Source organism: Triticum dicoccoides, chromosome 7A (assembly GCF_002162155.2).
Source record: "Triticum dicoccoides isolate Atlit2015 ecotype Zavitan chromosome 7A, WEW_v2.0, whole genome shotgun sequence".
In the NCBI taxonomy this organism is placed as follows: Eukaryota; Viridiplantae; Streptophyta; class Magnoliopsida; order Poales; family Poaceae; genus Triticum; species Triticum dicoccoides.
Window position 1 is genome coordinate 363,742,539 of NC_041392.1, and position 6,933 is coordinate 363,749,471.

The window sequence follows — 6,933 nt, forward strand, 5'->3', positions numbered from 1 at the left end:
AAGTGCATCCAGTTTTTGCCGTGACCCTCTCTACTCTTTCGCACATGCTATGCGGGTAAAATGATGATACCATGCCAAGCTTCAACATTTTCAGAGTTCATTTTTTAGTGATTTTCAATTTCACGGTCATTTAGCTCTCTAAACAAATCGGTAAATGACTGAAAAACAACAAATGATGTCAGAACATGTTGGAAATTGATGACATCGCTTTGAATGTTGCATACTGAACGCAAAAAAATTCCGGATTTCAAATAAGTTTAAAAAACATTGAAGTGCCTGTGTAGCAGACGAGTTTTCGTCCGAAATCCTGATACTCCGAAAGAGATTGTCCAGTTTGTACACGAAGTGCGTCCAGTTTTTGCCGTGACCCTCTCTACTCTTTCGCACATGCTATGCGGGTGAAATGATGATACCATGCCAAGTTTCAACATTTTCAGAGTTCATTTTTTAGTGATTTTCAATTTCACGGTCATTTAGCTCTCTAAACAAATCGGTAAATGACTGAAAAACAACAAATGATGTCAGAACGTGTTGGAAATTGATGACATAGCTTTGAATGCTGCATACTGAACGCAAAAAAATTCTGGATTTCAAATAAGTTTAAAAAACATTGAAATGCCCGTGTAGCAGATGAGTTTTCGTCCGAAACCCTGATACTCCGAAAGAGATTGTCCAGTTTGTACACGAAGTGCGTCCAGTTTTTGCCGTGACCCTCTCTACTCTTTCGTACATGCTATGTGGGTGAAATGATGATACCATGCCAAGTTTCAACGTTTTCAGAGTTCATATTGTAGTGATTTTCAATTTCACGGACGGTTAGCTCTCTAAGCAAATCGGTAAATGACTGAAAAACAGCAAATGATGTCAGAACATGTTGAAATTGATGACGTCGCTATTAATGCTGCATACTGAATGCCAAAAAATTCTAGATTTCGAATAAGTTTAAAAAATATTGAAGTGCCCGTGTAACAGATGAGTTCTCGTCCGAAACCCTGATACTCCGAAAGAGATTGTCCAGTTTGTACACGAAGTGCATCCAGTTTTTGCCGTGACCCTCTCTACTCTTTCGCACATGCTATGCGGGTAAAATGATGATACCACGCCAAGTTTCAACATTTTCAGAGTTCATTTTTTCATGATTTTCAATTTCACGGTCATTTAGCTCTCTAAACAAATCGGTAAATGACTGAAAAACAACAAATGATGTCAGAACATGTTGGAAATTGATGACATCGCTTTGAATGTTGCATACTGAATGCAAAAAAATTCCGGATTTCAAATAAGTTTAAAAAACATTGAAGTGCCTGTGTAGCAGACGAGTTTTCGTCCGAAATCCTGATACTCCGAAAGAGATTGTCCAGTTTCTACACGAAGTGCATCCAGTTTTTGCCGTGACCCTCTCTACTCTTTCGCACATGCTATGCGGGTGAAATGATGATACCATGCCAAGTTTCAACATTTTCAGAGTTCATTTTTTAGTGATTTTCAATTTCACGGTCATTTAGCTCTCTAAACAAATCGGTAAATGACTGAAAAACAACAAATGATGTCAGAACGTGTTGGAAATTGATGACATAGCTTTGAATGCTGCATACTGAACGCAAAAAAATTCTGGATTTCAAATAAGTTTAAAAACCATTGAAATGCCCGTGTAGCAGACGAGTTTTCGTCCGAAACCCTGATACTCCGAAAGAGATTGTCCAGTTTGTACACGAAGTGCGTCCAGTTTTTGCCGTGACCCTCTCTACTCTTTCGTACATGCTATGTGGGTGAAATGATGATACCATGCCAAGTTTCAACGTTTTCAGAGTTCATTTTGTAGTGATTTTCAATTTCACGGACGGTTAGCTCTCTAAACAAATCGGTAAATGACTGAAAAACAGCAAATGATGTCAGAACATGTTGAAATTGATGACGTCGCTATCAATGCTGCATACTGAATGCAAAAAAATTCTGGATTTCGAATAAGTTTAAAAAATATTGAAGTGCCCGTGTAACAGATGAGTTCTCGTCCGAAACCCTGATACTCCGAAAGAGATTGTCCAGTTTGTACACGAAGTGCATCCAATTTTTGCTGTGACCCTCTCTACTCTTTCGCACATGCTATGCGGGTGAAATGATGACACCATGCCAAGTTTCAACTTTTTCATAGTTCATTTTGTAGTGATTTTCAATTTCACGGTCATTTAGCTCTCTAAACAAATCGGTAAATGACTGAAAAACAGCATATGATGTCAGAACGTGTTGGGAATTGATGATGTCGCTTTGAATGCTGCATATTGAACGCAAAAGAAGTTGGGATTTCAAATAAGTTTAAAAAGCATTGAAGTGCCCGTGTAACAGATGAGTTCTCGTCCGAAACCCAGATACTCCGAAAGAGATTGTCCAGTTTGTACACGAAGTGCGTCCAGTTTTTGTCGTGACCCTCTCTACTCTTTCACACACGCTATGTGGGTGAAATGATGATACCATGCCAAGTTTCAACATTTTCAGAGTTCATTTTTAGTGATTTTCAATTTCACGGTCATTTAGCTCTCTAAACAAATCGGTAAATGACTGAAAAACAACAAATGATGTCAGAACATGTTGGAAATTGATGATATTGCTTTGAATGCTGCATATTGAACGCAAAAAATTCTGGATATCAAATAAGTTTAAAAAACATTGAAGTGCCCGTGTAGCAGACGAGTTTTCGTCCGAAATCCTGATACTCCAAAAGAGATTGTCTAGTTTGTACACGAAGTGCATCCAGTTTTTGACGTGACCCTCTCTACTCTTTCGCACAAGCTATGCGGGTGAAATGATGATACCACGCCAAGTTTCAAGTTTTTCATAGTTCATTTTGTAGTGATTTTAAATTTCACGGTCATTTAGCTCTCTAAACAAATCGGTAAATGACTGAAAAACAGCAAATGATGTGAGAACATGTTGGAAATCGATGACGTTGCTTTGAATGCTGCATACTGAACGAAAAAAAATCTGGAGTTCAAATAAGTTTAAAAAACATTGAAGTGCCCGTGTAACAGATGAGTTCTTGTCCGAAACCCTGATACTCCGAAGAGATTGTCCAGTTTGTACACGAAGTGCGTCCAGTTTTTGCCGTGACCCTCTCTACTCTTTCGCACATGCTATGAGGGTGAAATGATGATACCATCCCAAGTTTCAACATTATCAGAGTTCATTTCTTAGTGATTTTCAATTTCACGGTCATTTAGCTCTCTAAACAAATTGGTAAATGATTGAAAACAACAAATGATTTCAGAATGTATTGGAAATTGATGACATCGCTTTGAATGATGCATACTGAATGCAAAAAAATTCTAGATTTCAAATAAGTTTAAAAAACATTGAAGTGCCCGTGTAGCAGACGAGTTTTCGTCCGAAATCCTGATACTCCGAAAGAGATTGTCCAGTTTGTACACGAAGTGCGTCTCGTTTTTGTTGTGACCCTCTCTACTCTTTCGCACATGCTATGCGGGTGAAATGATGATAGCATGCCAAGTTTCAACTTTATCAGAGTTCATTTTGTAGTGATTTTCAATTTCCCAGTCATTTAGCTCTCTAAACAAATCGGTAAATGACTGAAAAACAGCAAATGATGTCAAAATGTGTTGGAAATTGATGATGTCACTTTGAATGCTGCATACTGAACGCAAAAAAAATCTGGAGTTCAAATAAGTTTAAAAAACATTGAAGTGCCCGGGTAACAAATGAGATCTCGTCCGAAACCCTGATACTCCGAAAGAGATTGTCCAGTATGTACTCGAAGTGCGTCCAGTTTTTGCCTGACCCTCTCTACTCTTTCGCACAAGCTATGCGGGTGAAATGATGATACCATGACAAGTTTCAACATTTCCAGAGTTCATTTTGTAGTGATTTTCAATTTCACGGTCGGTTAGCTCTCTAAACAAATCGGTAAATGAGTAAAAAACAGGAAATGATGTCAGAACGTGTTGGAAATTGATGACTTCGCTTTGAATGCTGCATACTGAATGCAAAAAATCTGGATTTCAAATAAGTTTAAAAAACATTGAAGTGCCCGTGTAACAGATGAGTTCTCGTCCGAAACACTGATACTTTGAAAGAGATTGTCCAGTTTGTACACGAAGTGCATCTAGTTTTTGCCGTGACCCTCTCTACTCTTTCGCACATGCTATGCAGGTGAAATGATGATACCATGCCAAGTTTCAACATTTTCAGAGTTCATTTTTTAGTTATTTTCAGTTTCACGGTCATTTAGCTCTCTAAACAAATCGGTAAATGACTGAAAAACAACAAATGATGTCAGAACGTGTTGGAAATTGATGACATCGCTTTGAATGCTGCATACTGAACGCAAAAAAATTCTGGATTTCAAAGTTTAAAAAACATTGAAGTGCCCGTGTAACAGACGAGTTTTCGTCCAAAACCCTGATACTCCAAAAGAGATTGTCCAGTTTGTACACGAAGTGCGTCCAGTTTTTGCCGTGACCCTCTCTACTCTTTCGCACATGCTATGCGGGTGAAATGATGATACCATGTCAAGTTTCAACTTTTTCATAGTTCATTTTGTAGTGATTTTCAATTTCACGGTCATTTAGCTCTCTAAACAAATCGGTAAATGACTGAAAAACAGCAAATGTTGTGAGAAGGTGTTGGAAATTTATGAAGTCGCTTTGAATGCTGCATACTGAACGCAAAAAAAATCTGGAGTTCAAATCTATACCTACTAATAAAGCAAGGTGTGTTTCTCCAATTTTTTCATCCGTTCAACGTCGAAAAGTTTTTCTTTCTATCCGAGGTGGTACTAAACTTTTGTGCGTCTTTTCCGCTAGAAAAGAAAAAAGATTTATCCAGAATACCGTCATTGGGCCGCATGCGCTCCGACCCAACAAGCCCAGCAATTTATTATTGCCCACATCATTGGGAAGGCCTTATTTGTTGCATGGGGCGAGGAATAGTTAAAGTTTCGCACAGGGCTCCTAAGACTGGGCCGGCCTGTTTCCCCTTTTTGGTTGTTCTATTTCTATTTTTCTTTTTCTGTTCCTTTCTATTTCTCTTTTAGATTTTTTCCTTTTTTCCGTACTGTTTAATTATTTTTTCTTTTTCAAAAAATCTTCAAGATTTATTTATAAAAATTACATTTTATAAAATGTTCCATAGTTTAAAAAACATTGAAGTGCCCGTGTAACAGATGAGTTCTTGTCCGAAACACTGATACTCTGAAAGAGATTGTCCAGTTTGTACATGAAGTGCATCTACTTTTTCTGTGACCCCCTCTACTCTTTCGCACATGCTATGCGGGTGAAATGATGATACCATGCCAAGTTTCAACATTTTCAGAGTTCATTTTTGTAGTGATTTTCAATTTCACGGTTATTTAGCTCTCTAAACAAATCGGTAAATGACTAAAACACAGCAAATGATGTCAGAACGTGTTGGGAATTGATGACGTCGCTTTGAATGCTGCATATTGAACGCAAAAGAAGTTGGGATTTCAAATAAGTTTAAAAAGCATTGAAGTGCCCGTGTAACCGATGAGTTCTCGTTCGAAACCCTGATACTCCGAAAGAGATTGTCCAGTTTGTACACGAAGTGTGTCCAGTTTTTGCCGTGACCCTCTCTACTCTTTCGCACATGCTATGCGGGTGAAATGATGATACCATGCCAAGTTTCAACATTTTCAAAGTTCATTTTTTAGTGATTTTCAATTTCACGGTCATTTAGCTCTCTAAACAAATCGGTAAATGACTAAAAAAACAACAAATGATGTCAGAACGTGTTGGAAATTGATGACATCGCTTTGAATGCTGCATATTGAACGCAAAAAAATTCCGGATATCAAATAAGTTTAAAAAACATTGAAGTGCCCGTGTAGCAGACGAGTTTTCATCCGAAATCCTGATACTCCAAAAGAGATTGTCTAGTTTGTACACGAAGTGAATCCAGTTTTTGCCGTGACCCTCTCTTCTCTTTCGCACATGCTATGCGGGTGAAATGATGATACCACGCCAAGTTTCAACTTTTTCATAGTTCATTTTGTAGTGATTTTCAATTTCACGGTCATTTAGCTCTCTAAACAAATCGGTAAATGATTGCAAAACAGCAAATGATGTCGGAACATGTTGGAAATTGATGACGTTGCTTTGAATGCTTCATACTGAACGCAAAAAAATCTGGAGTTCAAATAAGTTTAAAAAACATTGAAGTGCCCATGTAACAGATGAGTTCTCGTCCGAAACCCTGATACTCCGAAAGAGATTGTCCAGTTTGTACAGAAGTGCGTCCAGTTTTTGCCCTGACCCTCTCTACTCTTTCGCACATGCTATGCGGGTGAAATGATGATACCATGCCAAGTTTCAACATTTTCGGAGTTCATTTTGTAGTGATTTTCAATTTCACGGTCATTTAGCTCTCTAAACAAATCGGTAAATGACTGAAAAACAGCAAATGATGTCAGAACATGTTGAAATTGATGATGTCGCTATCAATGCTGCATACTGAATGCAAAAAAATTCTGGATTTCAAATAAGTTTAAAAAATATTGAAGTGCCCGTGTAACAGATGAGTTCTCGTCCGAAACCCTGATACTCCGAAAGAGATTGTCCAGTTTGTACACGAAGTGCATCCAATTTTTGCTGTGACCCTCTCTACTCTTTCGCACATGCTATGCGGGTGAAATGATGATACCATGCCAAGTTTCAACTTTTTCATAGTTCATTTTGTAGTGATTTTCAATTTCACGGTCATTTAGCTCTCTAAACAAATCGGTAAATGACTGAAAAACAGCAAATGATGTCAGAACGTGTTGGAAATTGATGACGTCGCTTTGAATGCTGCATATTGAACGCAAAAGAAGTTGGGATTTCAAATAAGTTTAAAAAGCATTGAAGTGCCCGTGTAACAACTGAGTTCTCGTCCGAAACCCTGATACTCCGAAAGAGATTGTCCAGT